General features: G+C 44.7%; 1 protein-coding gene across 7 annotated transcripts in view; it reads left to right on the top strand.

Annotated features, from left to right (window-relative positions):
• Positions 1-17,248, top strand: part of MSI1 (musashi RNA binding protein 1) — a 74,547-nt gene that overhangs the window by 18,213 nt on the left and 39,086 nt on the right. The window lies entirely within an intron of this gene.

Raw genomic sequence — 17,248 nt, 5'->3', positions numbered from 1 at the left:
TTACTGCCACTGACTTCTGGTCTTTTAAAAAGGCCTTGACCATGTGGAATTTCTGAATGAACTGCTGCAAAGTCCCTTTTAATGAACTTTGCATAACAAAGTGCTAGGAACACATTTCCTATAGATATATGGCTTAACCACAAAATATTAAAAATTACTTTGTGAACAAACATTCCATACCTGTGACCTGGCAGTGAAAATGTAACAGGGTAACAGAGCTCAATCCACTTCTCTCAGCAACTTCCAGAGTGATCTCTAATGTCACAGTATTTTGTCCTTGGGTTCTACTGTTCCATTATCTTAGAAAATAACAACCACCTCACCAAGGCTCTGAAGACATGTGAGACCTTTGTCTAGATTGTGTATGCAACTGAGATTGCATAAGGAAAGTATCCTTGTTTTTTCTGATATTTAAATACTCTCCTTTTTGTATCTTACATGCATATATATAAATATATATATATATTTATATGCACTTTTATATAATTTATTTTATATAACTTATAATCTATGATGAACTTCAAAACTTCTTAGGAGTCACTACTTCTTCAGGTCAGTTACATACACCTGTCTCCTAAGAGAATTAAAAACCAGCATTCAAAAAAATTTGCATCCAAGTAATTCAAAGTGAATGTCATCCCTTGTTTACAGATTCAAAAAGTAAAATTTCAGCAAGGATTTATACATACAAGAGACAAAAAGGAGTCAAATGTTATATAAGGATGTTTCTGTAAGTATGTGTCCTGTTTCACACTTACTAAAATGTTCAGAGATCCTTCTGGCTTTGGGAAATACTGAGAACAATTGGTGTGCCTCTGAGATGCTGCATTCATCCCTTCAGGACTGTGCTGATAGTCTCTTTCCTTGCTGAAACACCTCACCTAGTTTCCTTCCAACAAGTAAAAGTGTTAATTTCTTAAGAAACTTTTGCAATTGTAAGGTAAGTAGTCTGGGGAGAGGGGAAAACTCAGTTGTATCAGAAAGATCCAGTTCTGCTTGTACAGAACAATGGAGATCTGGCTGTGTCAAAACCTTGCTCCCAAATTTTCTCTGGTGTTTTTGGGAAAGACTGCACTGCTGTGGGAAGCACTGTTGGCCTGGGTGAGTTGCTGGCCTAAAGCTCTTGATAAAAAATGCACTCTGTGCCATTGCCTGGGTAAAGAACATTTCATTTTCTAGTGGGCATGAGGAGTTGTCAGTGTCATTGAAATTTTGTAGCTGTGAATAGTTGCTGTAAATTTCATCTGGGCAATATCCCCAATTGTGTTAGATATAATTACATTCAAAGTTCTTTTTAATCATTTATTTGGAACATGTCCCAAGATTCAGCAGTTTTGGACTGGGACAGAAATTGAATTATTTATTATCAATTAGAGGTTGTCAGAGCCTTTGACACCACGTCGAGCTGGCATTGTTTGGTATCTGTATTAATGATCGTATAGATAAAAGCATGAAATTATTGGTTGGAAAGCTTTTATTCTAGGCTGAGAAGGCTAGTTTGCATACTTGGCTGGATGCTTCCCTACACTCACTGTCATTATGGCTCTGTTTAATCAAGTCAATGTTGCCTGTGGAATTGCTTGCCCATAAATTGATGAATTGAGTGTAAGAATAATTCCTCCTAGATTGAACCCAGTTGTGACTTCCCTTGCCATCCCAGCCCAGCACATTTAGACTCTTCTTTCTGCTTTGGCTGTGGTCTGCTACAGACCCTGGAACAATCTTTGTCACATCTGTTCTTTTCTTAGAAGAGCAATTTATTGATGGCTGCTGGTGCTATGGCAATGCTGGATGCTGAGCCTTTGTTTCCCCAGGTGAGGGGATGGAGCCCATAACCTCACAGGTGTTCCTGAGCTCTCTCACAGCTCTCTTGTGCACCCTTCTGTCATCCCTGTCAGTCTTAATAATTTTTCTAGTTGTGCTTTGGCACTTTGCAAGAAACCTCAGCTTAAGAGGGAGATCACATTACACACACGTTACAGAGGAGCAGAGTGTGGTCCCAGAAACATCAATGCAGAAAGGGAAACCGTCATGGAATCAGAGGAAAGGAGCTTGGAGAAGATGCCACTTGTCTCCTTGAGTGGCTGAGGAGAGAGGATGCTCATGTGAAATTGTCTCATCCCCACATCTTCTCGATTTTGTTGCCAAGGTTAATATAGGCATAAAAACCCTTCTGAGGACATACTTGCCCCATTTTTTGTAGCAAATAGATATTTTTTTCTGCCTGCACTCCAAGCTGCTGGAAGCTGTGTGCTTTAGCCCTGTACAGAGACTGATCCAGGATATTACAGGATGTGATTTGAACAAGGTTATAAGAAGTTACATTCAAGATCTGCAGAGAGAGTGGGAACTTTTCATATGATAACAACAATAATTCATAATTCCCTACACCAGTTCTACTCCCCATTGGAGTCAGTTTCCAGTGTCTTCTGAGAATTCCAGTTTCTTGAAATTTATGTAAATTTCTCAATGGAATCACTGATCTAGGGTTTTTCTTATTCTGATTTTCTTTTTCCTGCTTCACAACACACTTACCAAAAACTGGGTTGTCCTACTGTCACAAGGAAATTTTTTGCATACAAAACTTTTCCAGTTATTTCATTGCAGCAAAGGAAACTGGGACTAGAGAAAGAGGGGAGTTCTCATTTCACTGGGAAATTGTGAGATTTCAAAACCATTCCAAAGTGTATCATATTTTAGATCAAGCTTTCTCTTACAAAATTAAACTCTGAAAACATTGTCTTCTTTTGATCAGACAGGTTCCTCTGATTTCAGTGTCTTTAAACTGAAAAAAAAAAAGTTATTTTATATAGCTTCATCTAACTTTTTTATATATTGTATATATTTTTTTTTTTATTTTGGAAAGCTTTTCTCAACTATGTGCAGTACATCAAAAATGCCAAAATAGACCTTTATTTATTATTTAAATACCTCATTAATTTTGTTAAACAGAGAAATCATAAAGTTTTTCATAACAGATGGGCTTCAACAAACATATTTTTTCCTTTAGCATTCATCCACACACAAACACTCATTATCTAGAAAAACATTTTAATACTATGTAACTCTCATTCTTTTCAAATTGGTGACTTCGTGGTAAGAAATACCTCTTCCAGTGATCTCACTTGGAAAAGCCGAGGCTGCATGTATCCAACCTCTAAGGCTCAGTACTGACTTCCACAAAGGAAAGAATGCAACTGGAATTCCTGGAACAGACCTCTCTTGAAGTATGTGCTTTGTATCAAAGATGCTATTTCTCAAGGAAAAAATAAACCAAACTGAACAAAACCCAAGTCAACTGAAGCCCAGTCCATAACAACAAATCAACAAAAGTAAAGGCACTTTTATAAACCAGCTTTTTGTCTTGACTTGCTGAAGGTGCAATGGCCCCTTCATCTGCTCAAATCCTTCTACTTAGGAAAAAAAAAGAAAAGTGGAAATGGAGAATGTGGCCTGTCGAGCTGCGGTATAATTCACCCCAAACCCTGTGAGCAACCTTTCTTTCACAATCTGGTAGTGATGTTTCTGACTCCCAGTCTCCCTCTCCAGAAGCTGACAAGCAGCAGCAACTCTCAACTGAGGCGGACTTGGGAAATGACTAATTAAACAGTGATTGCAGGATTGCTTCCTGCCCTGGGTATCAGACCACAAGGGTGAAGCTTCATAAAGATGGAGTGGCTGCAGGAAGCGGTGCTGTGCATACTTCCACAATGGGGGCATTATGGAAACATGCCCCGGAGGCTGCCGGAGACCTCTCTGAATGGATCCTGATACCATCGGGGAATGGAGTACCTGCTAGTTCAAAGCGAGCCTGAATGCAGGTTTTAATCCTTTCTGACAATTGTTGAGAGGAAATGGCCTTTCCTCTGACCTTATCGTTGTAAACAACAACTAGTCATCAGGTTTGTCCTGCCGAGGGAATAGTCAAGGTCTATGCAAGGATTTTACTTTATATTTTTTTTCTTCTCTGATTACAATGGTTTAATTCTCTAGACCTGAAATGAATTCTCACCCCTTAATATACTGACTTCATGTACATTCTTTCTTAATTATTGAGTCCATACAGCTCGGCCTGGTTCAAATTAGCTCCTTGGAGCTGTGGGCAGACATCCCATGGCCAGTTTCGGTACTCAGCCCTGCGGTTGTTTTTATGATGGGCTGTTGAGAGATGCCTTTTGCATGCACCAGTATCCCCAGAACTGGGTATGAGACAGGCTGACAAACTCTTCTAGCATGACAGAGCTATTTTCACATCGGCCAAGAGGCAGAATGGGGAATTGCTGCTAGGCACCATTAGTGTGGCAGTTTTAGTGTGATAGAAGGATGCAAACACTTCTGGAATTGCAGAGGTGGATTTATCTCTGTGGATTCATATGGCTTTTAGAGCTAAGACAATACAGATGACAGAGGAAATGAGACAGTGGCTTTTGCTGCTCCTGGAGTTCAAGCCAACTGTCTGTAAACAGCTGGACAGAGTGACATGCAGAAGAGGGCTGACCTGCTGCACTGACACAGTTTCGGAGTGGTGAAATCCACTTCCCCCAGGTCTGTGCAGGACTTTGCCTTTGGCAGGGCCCCAGTATTGAGATGCACATCACGGTGGCCACCTGTAAGCATCCCCTTCCGTGTTGCTGCTCATCAGATGCTAAGTGCTGTAACAGAGATCAGATGTCAGAGCCTTTCTGAAAGGGAATTTGCAGAGCCATTAGGAGGGCACTTCTGTCCTGGTCATAGACCTTGGCAGGGTATAGGGGGTTACTGATGGTTTTGTATGAATGGCTTTTTAATTTCAGTGGAGTTTATGGATAGCACTCACATGTCTGCTCTTTGGTCCCCTGTTCTAAGACAGGGAGCAAGCCAGAAGACATTTTTCCCTTTCACTGCACTGCCTGGCTGATCACTGTAAAATGAGGGGTGGGCTACACTAGTCAGTGTGCCTAAGCCTCTGCAACTCACGGGGTTTTTTTCTGGAACTAAGGAACATTCCTTCCCTAGGTAAAGATGATGACTTGTAATCTTTTCTTCTTGTCCCAGCTGACCCAGCTTTGTATCTGCTTCTCCAGCTTGTGAGGATTCTTGCTACATGCTTGACAACAGAAATGTGGTGTATTTGTAGCAGGCTGGAAGTCACTGTGTGTAGTCCAGATTTCTAGTGAAAATCCTGTAAGGGTCTGCAAATGAGAACAGGTTAAAAGCCACTTTCCTTGGTTTTGTAGGAATGCCTGAGTAGGCTGAAGGGAAACTGATAGATTTTCATAGAGAGGATGTTTGGTTTTCACAGCTATGAAAACCTGTGGTAACTTTGGGCTCTGTTTTGTGTAACAGAATATTTGTGAGCAAAGTGAAAAGCCTGAACACTGCAGAGAGCAACCTCTGAACACCACATATATCCTCTGCCAAGTGAATGATCAAGGTCAGGGTCTCAAGTGGCGAAGTAAACAGGGCTGGACCTGCCCTGTGCTTTGTCTCTGGTACCCACATGTGCTGTGGCCAAGAACAGGCTGTACCAAAGGCATGGGTTTCTCTGATTTTCATCAGGATGTGGGGCTGTGGGTGGAAGAGTGTATTATAGTAAACATTTGCAGTCTGACCTGTAGCTGTGTGAAGCTGTTTTTCTTGCTCCATACAAAAATGAGTTTGGATCATTTTGCTTCCAGTTTTGTTCAGAAAACAACTATGCAAGGCTGTGGCACATGTGTGCCAGTGGGAATGAGACTTAAATAAATGGGAAGGATCTCAAGAAGATCTGATGTGATCTGCCCAAAGGAATTGCCTTTTCTGGGGGTTGACCCCTGTGGCAAGGTTGTGTAATTAGGCTGCTGGGAGATCTGGTCGATGGGAATGATGTTTACTCCATAACTTGCTGGAGGCCAGCAGCTTGGTGGGGCAGTACCACCATCCCAGATGTCTTGTGTGTGCTCTCTCCATCACCTGGGCACCATCTGCATCAGGGTCACATTGTCACAAAACTGAAAGAAAGGCTATTAGAGGAAGTATTCCCCTTTCAGTTGGGTTGAACACAGTATTTTGTGAGAGAAATGCTCTCTTTCTGTCCCACCTCTTCCCCCTTCTGAGATTTACTTGTTTATATGGTTGCAGGAGGTGGCTCTTTGCCTTGTTGTGGTATTACCTGTGCTAAGGAGGATCATAAAAAGCTTAAGCACTTATTGATTCAGTAGTGGGAGCCATTTCAACAGTGATAAAATGGTGCCTCTCCGTCAGTTATGGAATACCTGTCAGGTTTTCTCTTTCTGTCCTGAGGTTCCCTTTAAGACTTTTTGAATTATTTCTTCCACTTTATAGAGCTGTAACAAAGGATGAGTGGCTGGATCACTGTGCCAGCTTTACCTGAGTAAAAAGGGCCACAGACAGGCTGAAAGGGCTCCTGTCAGCAGGCTACTAATTGCATGTGTCCATCAGCAGGTTGTCCTTCTACCAAAGAATGTTATCTTGAGATGAATCCATAGGCAGCACAGAAGGATCTTGTTGAGAGAGGCAGAGCAGGGAGCTGTAGAGTGCTGCTACTTATTGGGATGGTGTCTTCACAGCAGGTGCAGGAGTGAAAGAGCAGCACCAGCTCTGTGAGAACTGCTCAGCTTTGCAGCGATCCTGTTAAGAGGGAGTACACTTTGCTTTTCTTCCTCACAAGGGACCACTTGCATTGTGTTTTGCACTGCTTTGCAATATTTCTGGAAGTCTGCTGTGACTGCTTGGAATTCTGTGGGGAATGAATGTTGCTTTTCCTGCTTGTTTTGTCCATGCAACATTATACCATGCACTGTGTGTAAAGAAGAGCAATCTCTGTTTCAGAGCTTAATGAATGCCATAATGGATTGTCTTGGCAGTCTGCATACCTGAGGAATTTTTTTTTTCTGCATAGGAGCAGCCCATTTTGCAGTTCTGCATAACCCCAGTTCAGGACTTGTCTAAGTTTTCTTGTACAGTTCAAATGTTACCTGTGGCCTCTCTTGAAAGCTTCTCACTAAGACCAGGGAAAAGGGCAATTACTTAAAAATATTTGCACATGGTTAGACTTTTTTCTGATCTACTGAGAAATAATCACAATCACTTCCAGATTGACTCAAAGAAAGCATCACCAGAGCTGACAAGGTTTCATTCTCAATATGTTACATATTGTAATTAGGATGTGTATTGCCATCAGCACCCCGAGACCTCAGGAGAACATGAGCTGAGGATTTTGCTTGTCTGCCCTTATTGAATGCATGCAAGAGTCTCATGAATATTTTTGAAGCAGGTCAAATACTTGCCATTGCAAATCTACAGAGGCCTTAATGAAAGCAATCCTTTGAGCAGGAGTGAAGGTGGATTTCTCCTTCCTTACAAAAATGCTCATGGAACACCAGAATAAGTTTGAAAGGGGTAGGTAATGTCTGTGGAGTTAGTTTTCTCTCTGAAGTTGTGGAGGGGAGGCTCCTATTCATTCAGCTGCAGATTGGCACTTAGCACATGTCTGGAGGCAGTGGAAGAGCCAGGCAGGACTGGGACAACAGTGATATAGTCGATATGGAAATTGAGACGCTTCCCAAAAGCAAGTTTGGTGATTATAAGGCAGCAAACAACTTGGTGTTAAGGGGTAGGGAAGAATCCTCTTTTTTAGTAATTGTAATTATTATTATTTAGAGGGAATTACATTGTTAAATGAACACATCATGAACATTACTAACCATCAAAGCATCACATGTGATGCTGTGGGAAGGTGGGAAAGACTGAAACTGAGGCATAACACCCCCTTGATGCCTCCAGAATGAGGCAGAAGAAACTCCAACACTGCTGAAGTTCAACTTTTGTGAAAAACAGTTTGTGGGATCCTCTTTAACATGCTTACACAGATGTGCCTGAACCCCCAAAGGAGAGGGCTGGGTAGGGAAGCAGGGCGTGAAGTGAAATTCAGGCGGAGTGATGTTGGAAGCGGATAAGGCTACACATCCTATCTTTATCACTTCAAATCCTGACTGCCAAAATGTCTGGTCCAATATTGGTCCCACTGATTGACTGAGACACAAGACTACTGAGGACCCAAGAGGTCCTGAGCTCAGTGTAAATCCTGGGAATAGAAAGAGGTGTTGACTGAAGAACTTGCTATCTTCCTGGACAGTCTGGAACATCTTCTCCATGAGGACTGAGAAGGCTGTATTTAGCTATTTGTGTCTTTGGATGTTGAAAGTGGGCAGGAATTTTCGTGAGCTGTTGAACCAAGGCTACACCCATGATTAGGACCAAGGTTCATTCTATTTCCTTGAGCTCATGCTGCCATTCACTTACTTGCGCTGCTGGAGCTCCTTTTCATGGTTTGGTTGCAGCTTGACACTAACTCTGACAAAAAGCCTGGTGAGATCCCAAATGTTGCCATGATCATTAAAGAAGTTCCCTTCTCCTAAGACATGTGCAGGATCCCCAGTCCTTTTCCTGCATTCATGATGCTCAGGGGGCTGGAGCTGAGCTGCTGCAGCTCTGTCTGCTTGGGGATGGAGTTGTTTACAGGAGGGGGAAGCATGTCTTTTGGTGGAGGTGTGGAGGAGGCAGATGTCTTGTCTCCTGTTCCTCAGCAACCAGGAGGTTTCTCTGTTCTTCAGGGCTACATACATTCTTTTTGAAAAAGATACCAAACAACTTCTCCTCTGGCCTCAATACAGGAAAGCTTACCCCCAAACTCTCTCTTCTGTTACTTTGCTTGGTGATGCCTTTGAGCCAGGGAGGACCTTTCCTGTAAACTCCTGCACAAGAGGAGGCCTGTTGCTGTGAACTCTTGCATAGTAATTAGAGGAAACAACTTTGAGCTCCCACCACTGGTTATGCAACAGGGCTGGATTGTTTGTCACCACACAACCCAGCATCAGCATGCTGGTGCCTCTGTTCTGACACCTCTCCTTTGTCTCCATCCCCTCTCTAGGCATCTGCTTTGCAGATTGCAGGAGTTTCTGTCCCACAGCCGGCTCCCAGGTAAATCCTGTCTGGGACATTTTGAGGGAAATTGTAGCTCCGCAGCAGAGATGGCCCCAGTTTCCAAGGCAACTGTCCCCTCACCCTCTTTTGAACGCTGCCTCATTCTCATAGAAAGTTTCCCATTAGTCTCGTCAGCAGCTGCTGCAGGAGCACGTCACCTCCAGAGGAGTTGTCCTTCGCTGGACTCTTTATTCCCGTAATGAGCAGGCAGGGGGCCAGGGGTGGCCTGTGCTGGGCCCTGCTGAGGCGCTTGGGCAGGGCAGCGCATCCAGCACGGAGCTGCTCTTGAGTGGGTGAGGGGGTGTTTGTGCCTTTCCACCTTCCCAGGGAGAAAGTGATGCTTGGGGCTCCTGGAAGGTGCATAGAGTGGGAGGCTGAAGTGCTGATGGGGCTGCTCTTGGGGGTTTTTTGGCGAGCGGGAAGGTGACAAGTGAATAAGAAAGACACGGCATTTTATTTAATTAGAAAAACCAAACTCCCTAAAACTAGCCTCCGAAGGGCCTCCGTTGTCATCAGCCGCACAAAGAGCTGTGACAAATGAAAGGAACTGAGCAGAGAAAAGGCTGCTTTCTCTTTGTGTCTCTTTCCCAGCTTCTGTTTGCTTTGCTGTCTCCCTTGCTCCCATTGATCAGGCATGTGGAAACATTCCTCCTCCTGCACTCCCATTGTGGCCGCCTGGTTGCCAGGCTGCCGTTGGCTTGAATAACTTCACTAAGCCAGGCCTCTCCAAAACCATGCCATCCGGCGTGCTGGATGAGGAGCCAGACACTGCCCTCCCATCCTCCTCCCCTCCGTCCCCCCTCCCCAGCAGCACAGGGGTGCAGTGAGAAAATGTGCCAAAGAACAAGGGAGGTAACGCGGAGCCCCAGCTGTCCCGATGCGGGGGAGAAGCGCAAGCTTGCCCTAAGAAAATAGGGGCAAAAGGAGGGGACAATGGCCAGCCTGGGTTGCTGCCTTAAAAAGAAGGTGGGTGGTGGTGGTGAGGGCTGTTAGCCCAAAGTTTCTGAGCAGAGAGGAGACAAAATGGTACGTTTCCCAGGGATACAAGCTAGTAAAGTGCAGTGAGGTAAACCCCAGCCTTGCTTCCCGTGGAGGGGAGAGGTGGAGAGGACAAAACAGGAGGCAGCAGGCAGCCGGCTGGAAGCAATTCATGGCCAACTCTCACTGGCTGTGCCACAAATGTGTCCTTACAACACACGAGGCACCTTGGGCCAAGCTCTCCACTACTGCTGGCTTGCGCAGCACCTCTTGTTGAGGTGACACCACTGTCTGGTGCAGGTGACAGCTCTGTCACACAGTGTGGCTGCATTCCTGGAGGGAGTTCAAGGGCAGGCCAGGGGCTGTACCCCCCAGGACTTGCTCCAGGGATTAACTTGGGGTAGTTCTGGTGCTGAAGATACTGGACTGGAGCTCTAGCCAGTGGCCCAGGGACCTGGGAGGCTTGTGCTGTTGTTGCAGAGGGGCTGACACCCACCTGCAGTCCTGCTACAGCCATTATTAGGCCAAATACAAATCTGGCCTATTGTTTTTAGTGCTGTTTTTCTTCGGTGAAATAGCAGTAAGCAGTCTGTGCTTTCAGACATGCTTTTGACTCAGCATGGCTAGGGTTGGATCCTCCAATGGTGTAAAGTAGCCCTGGCCCATCAGCTCACAGCATCACCTGTGACCCCCAGGTAGTGTTCCCAGCTCTGGCAGCTGTGGCCCGGCACTCAGGATCAGAGGAGCTGTATGGCCACGGCCTGAGGCTTTGGCCAGGCATTGGATCCTCTCCAGGTGCCACCAGGCCTGTCCATAGGGGTGGCCCCTGCATTCCAGGAGGTGGAGGGAGTTATCCTGGGGCAGCTGAAGCCTGAGCCAAGCTGCGTTTGCTTTGCAGAGAGCTCCTGAGTTTGCACCGGGTTTGTGCTTATTTGAAGGGCAGGGACTGCTGAGCTCAGGTGATTAACATAACAATCCCGGAGCTCTGCCTTCATCCTGCGGCTAAAGCCTGGTTTGCTCAATCCAATTTCCAGCCTCTGCCCTTTCTTTAGCAGGCTAATTACAGCGGCAGGACAGTGGAAATGACCTTCTTAAAGTCACAGTGCCCCTCATCTACTTACCTGTCAAAACACAGGAGATGGAACATTGGTATCATTCAGAGAAATAACATGTTTAGATACAATGAGTGAACGTACCGAAGTGCAGAGCTCTTCCCTGAAGTTCCCAGAGGGAACTCGTGTCTTGTTACCAGTAGTGATGTGCATTTGTAAAGCTCTTTCCAAGGAAGGTCTACTGACCAGCAGTGCAACAGAGGTGCAGGTTCATTCAAATTTAAAGAGTAAGTGTGCACTATTACACTGATAAATGTGCAAATGCTATCATCTCACACAGAAACCTGTGAGGGCACTGGGCTGGAAAGCTTCTGCAGTGCTGGCTTCTCTCATTAGTCATCCTAGCCTCATTCTGTCTGTAACACGGAGTGCCTGGCTCCAGTGCAGTTCTGGTCTCCTCCTGCACAAACTTGGATGTGGCCTGTGGGCCCAGAGAAGCTGTGAGTGCTCTGATGGTTGGTTCTGCAGGTACTACAGCCCTGGCATGGGCTGGAGCAGGAGCTTGTGTGTGGAGCCTGCCTGGGGGCTGGAGCTTCAGATGAAATGAAATGCAATCTGCAGGAAACCCTTGGGCTCAGCTCAGGATGCTGATGTGGCCTTTAAAGCAAAGGATGGGTGCTCCCAGTGTCCTTCCAAGGGTTTATCCAATGGAGCAGAAACAAGTGACTTCCAAGGATGGCAGGGCTTGTTTCTGTTTGAATGTTCTGATCAGCTTTGTAAAGACCTGTGCTGTAGGTGGCCTCCATATTCTTGAAACTATATCAGCAGCCACACAAATCAGGCCATTCTCAGAGGATAACAGATAATAAAAGTTTGTGCCTGACCAGTAGCTTGGCACAGGATTTTTCTGTTGTGGTCCTGTTGAAATTGTCAGTGATACCTTGTTAAGGCTAAGTTTTGCTTAGGATTGCCTTCATTTTGTGATTTTAGTACTCAAAAAGGAAGAGGCAGTCTCCTGGTTGCAGGAGGACCTGTGAGGTGAAGCCAGTCTAATCGGTAGAGCAGCCATAGCTAAACCGCTTCTGGAGCTGAAAGGATGGGTTTGCTATCTCTCCTGCTTGGAAAGGAAGAAATATGGTGAGCATCGTGAGGCTTAATGTAACAAAACAGGCCAGGAATAAAATTAACTGGATAGCTGATACAGATGTGTCAGTCACACTTTGCCCCAAAGCCACTGCTGATTGCTGAGATACCTGTCCCGTCAGGCATTGAGAAGAGGTAGCAAAACAATTTTCAATTCATGGCAGTCTTGGAGACCTGCTGCACACAGCAAATTTGATGCTGTGATAACTGACACTGTTTGTGACAGACAAATCTGTGGCTTGTGTAGTGAAGCAGTTCAGAAGTGCCTGCTGTCGCATACCAAGAGGTTGTGGAAATGGCACTTGCTAGGAAATATGTTGCAAGAGGATCCCAACTACCAAAGGCATCTACTGAAAGCCATAGGAGAGCAATGAGATATTTGAGAGTACTGGGAGATTTCCCGCCCCCCCCCCCCCCCCCCCCCGTTATTTTTCTTTCCAAAGGCATAAATGGTCTGATTCTATTGAAAGCTACAAAAAAGGGGATTCTTGAGAAACAAGGTGAAATCATGAAAACTAACACTCCAGCACTGAGATATAAACTAAACATATCTGAAAGAGAAGAAAACAATTACAGGAAAGGCTGTTACTAGCAAACTGCTGGGAGGAGGGCAAATGCATACAGGGCAACAAGTCTAGGATAAATATAGGGAACAGTCTTGGAGGCATGACTTAGCCCATCCTTACTACAACAGCTTTTTTTCCTACATTTTGCTGCTGGGAAGATAGTAACAGGAGTTGTTCTATCTCTAGCATGGAATGCAGGGCTGTAAGAAAACATTACAATTGCTTAGTCCTAAGTAGAATGATATGGCTTTCCAACAGGGCAGGGATTGTGTTTAGAACTATGCACAATAAGATGGACTCATCCATGTTACTGTTGTTGATGGAGAGCAGCTGGTTGCTTCAAGTGAGTCAGATATAATTTGAAATTATGCTTGGAATTATATGGAGTATTTAAAACCCTTAAGATAAAAACTGAAATAAATCTGTTACCCATAATGGAGGTGCACTATGAGAAGAGACAAGCTGAAGCACACAGGCAACATTTATTGAAAAGGAAAAAGAATGTCTCTTTAATAGGATTTCTTTGTATTTTCCTATGTGAGCTGTCCAGAGGAGATTTCCTTGTTGGAGGAAAGCCTTGCTGCTGCTGAAGGGCAGGGCTCTCGTGAGTTGTCACTGGTCAAGTGGTGACAGTAGGCAGCTTGGCAGAGTCTGCATGTGGACTTTGGAGTATTAAAAATCAAGGCAAGTGGTGTTAGCTCTTCTCCATGTGTGGTTAAATGCTTTCTCTGTAGCTGGTGCCAGGCACTGTTGCGGCCCACTGCTCACAAATGCCTTTGCCAGGTGGAGACCACGTCTGCTTTTAGTTGGAGTTAAGGACCAAATGAGACTTCATTTTCTGTGTCACTTCTAAATGATTCTTAGGCTCCTCTTTCAGGTAGGAAGTTTAGAAAATGGGATCCTATGACACTTTCAATGTGGGAATTCACCAATCTCTTTTTTTCCCCTGGGCTCTGAAATACATGAATAACCTAAGTGTATGAGAGCTACCCTTTACCACAGCTATGTCAGTGGAGGATCTTGTGTTTCCTTCAGATTTCACAGCATAGTAAGTGAATTGGATCAGACAGTCTCTCAGAGAGAAGCCCCACCATGCAAATGCTGTTTTCAACATCCCACACAGTCCTCCAACAGAAGTCAGAGACCTCCTATTTGAGTTTGTATAGTAATTGGTTGCAGTGTCACTGTTTTAGTGCCATGGTGTCTACAAGCAGAGATCGTGCAGTCTAATTTTGTAATGAAGAATTATAATATAACAGTAGGCAGTGCTTCCTGCAAAAAATATCTCCTGTGTGTGGCTTTGTACAGGATAAACTGTCTGGCTTAAATATAGAAACAGTGTTCTTCTGTCAGGAACTCTAAAAGAAAATGCATTTGAGTTGGTGTTTGCTGGCAGTGCATTTGGTATGTCATTCACTTACCTATCTAAATTCCAAGTGTAGTAGTTAAATCAACATTAATTCATTCTCCTGTGATGCACTGGACTGCTGGAAATCATTACACATTTGTGAGATGTGTGTTCCACATCACAGCATAGCAGTTGTCTGTCAGGGTCTGGCTCGCCGGTATCCAGGGTCCCTTCTATACACTAGGCAGCGTGCTGAACTTCCTGCAACATTGGCTGTGCAATCTCCTGAGCTCCTGATTACTCCCTTTCTTTTTCACTCACAAGGACGTTGAGTCAGCTACGTCTGTGGCAGGCTCTTAGTAAGGAAACTTCTGTTTGAAAAGTGCTATGTCTGGCAAAACAAGCAGCAGCACCTCTTGCGAGGTCCTTCCAAGCAGGTTTCTCTCACTGCTTGTCATTCCCCTTGCACATGCACCATGCATCCCATACCCATCCCAGGATTTGCTTGCTTCCTTCTGGTGATTGACTCTGTTATTTTGGAGCACAGGCTTACAGAGCCAAGACAGAGGATCTCCAAGGGAAGTTTTAAATGTTCAATAAAAGAAGGAATGCAGGGAGAAAAGCAAGCATCGAGTCGAATGGCATCATTCTCTTTCCTGCATCCCTTTGAGGTTCTCCTGTCTTCCCTGCCTGCGTGTGACCTCCCTCCTCTTCCAACCGGGCTCTTTCTTTTTTCAGTCTTCCTCCTGCCCCTCACCCTCCTCATTCATTGATCTCCCTTTAGGCTTTATTAGTAACTCTCCCTCCCACCCTTTCTCTCCCTCAGTTTTTCTGATTCTCTAACATGAGACAATTGAATGAGGCCAGACTCCTAAGCCGAAGCTGGGGGTGAGAGGGAAGAGGCGTTAAGATTTAATGATATTGCCTCTTTAAGGAATCCCTAATTCCTAACACCCATCTCCTCCCCCACCTGAGAACCAATTAAAACTCAATGAATTCAAGTGGAGGCTTTTGTGCATCACATGTGCTTGACTAACAAAGCCTTCTCCATGCTGGAATAAAAGCTTCTATTCAGCAGCCAGTTTGTTCTAATTCAAATCACTTCCACTCCAGCATCCTTTCCTTCCTTGCTGCTCCTGAGTTCCCAGGCTGGGCTGCCACCCGCACAGCCCTGCCCAGAGCTTCATGCTCCACCTTGCAGAGTCCTACTTTGGTGATAGTGAAGCAGAGCATGGGAGATGACCTCCATATGGTTAACTGGGCAGTCCATGCTCATTGTGTCCCTGTTCCCAGGAGCCTCCTAGGCTGGGGATGAGCCCACGTGGTGCCCTGCAGGAACTCCAGCCCTGGGAGCTGTCTCGAAAGGATCTCTTGCTGTGCCCTTGGAAAACAGCTCCTGTGTGCAGAGTCCTCTAGGTGTAGACAGAAAATTACCTTGTCTATGGGCAGAGCTCAGCCTTCCTTGAAATGAGTGAAAACCTTCTCCTTTTCCTGTCACTGTAAAGGTCATGCAGATGTAGTGACATCTGAAGTAGCAGGGGAGTCCAAAAGCACACATAGTCTTAGTGAGACCAAGTAGTTTGTACTTTCATCTTCCTCAGGGTATAAATTGCACTACCTGGGAACCTGAGTGTAACTTCTATCCTTTATTGTGGCCTGAAAGTGAGCTTGGATAAGGTCATCTGGGGGATAGAATACATTTCATGCTACTGAATTTCCAAATTTAAAAACCTTACTCTAAAGCTTTGCACTGCAGATCTGGAGCTTGGGAGGCTTTAAGTAGGGAGGCAATTCTCTGTCCAGATGTTAGCCAGGTAATCTTCCAGGTATAAAACAAGCTCTGCTCAGAGCTTCTGCCTGTCCTTTACTGATCAGTGTTGCCTGAGCTGGTAGCAAAGCTGTGTGCATGACATTAACTGGGTTATCTTTTCTCTGTTCCTGCAGCCTTCTATTTGTAGAGATACTTTTGGATTTTTTTTGCTCTTGTGAGAAGTCTCTGGTAGAAGCAGGTTGAGCACTTTGCTGTGATCGCAGTGAGGTTTTTACTCCCTCTAATCTCTCCTGGGAGTGAGCTCCAACATCGCAGGCCAGCTGCCAAGGAAGCTGTCTGCTCTGCTCCAGAGCCTTGTTCTGGCGTATGGCAATTCCATTGCTCCTGAAACGTGGTTTTCTCAGGGAGTCATGAAGGAGATACCCAGCTCTTGGGTAGCTGGGACCTGTCCCACAAAGAGCTCTGGCAATTGAGATGAGCTCTTGGAAGCTTGGTTTCCTATTTCTAGAGGCACCAATGCTCAGAGGAGAGGTTTGGGTGTACAGGCAATTAGGGAAGTCTGACAACAGGAATACTGTGTTTTGAACTCATCTGTAGTTTGTTGTGCTGGTAATTCTTCCTTCCACACTGCTTTACAGCTGTCCAGCGTGGCAGGGAACAAGTGTTAACACACCTCAGGGTGTGTTGCAGTCTTCTAGTCAACTTTTAAGAAAGAAAGATTTGAACATCCTTTAGAGGTCCTGTTCCTTGCTATAGCTGTGATCTCTCACATCTTACCAACAGCCCCAAATCTGGCCATCAACTAGAGCTGAATATATTTTACTGTTCCCAAAAAGTATGTTTGGATTTGTACTTTTCTGTCTCACTCATGTGTTTATAGATTTGGACATGGAACCTTCCTTTGATGTCAAAACCCTCTTACTATTTTGTAAATTGGCACCAATTTTTCATCCAGATTTTTTTGCTTTAAGTTGGCAAAGTTGCTCTTGTTGCAGTGATGTGAAGAGTTTAAAAAAAACTAAAATGCTATGGAAGGATTTTCCCTTAGCAAGCCCAGTCATATGTCTACATAAATGCAAAATAACAGGGACTATGACAGTATGCAAAATGCTTGGGGTGCTCAGAATAATACATCAGTTGTAAAGAACTGTTCATTAAATGGCAAGTTAATTTCAGATAATGCCATGTGGTATCATGACAGCAGAATCTCTGTCCATCAGTATGATGAAGGGGAAGATCAGAATCAAAATCTGGTTTTCTGTCAAAAAAAATCTACTTTCCCTTGAGTTAGAGAGGGATGATTATTTGGGGAAGATAAAAAGTATTTCCCTTTACAACTTTGAGATATTTTCCACAACATGTTCTCTCTGAAGGTCTGGAAACCTTTTCTCTCTCTCTCTCTCTTTCTCTCTTTTTTTTTTTTTTT

This window comes from Parus major, chromosome 15 (assembly GCF_001522545.3).
Source record: "Parus major isolate Abel chromosome 15, Parus_major1.1, whole genome shotgun sequence".
Taxonomy (NCBI): Eukaryota; Metazoa; Chordata; class Aves; order Passeriformes; family Paridae; genus Parus; species Parus major.
This window is presented reverse-complemented; position numbering and strand designations above follow the sequence as displayed.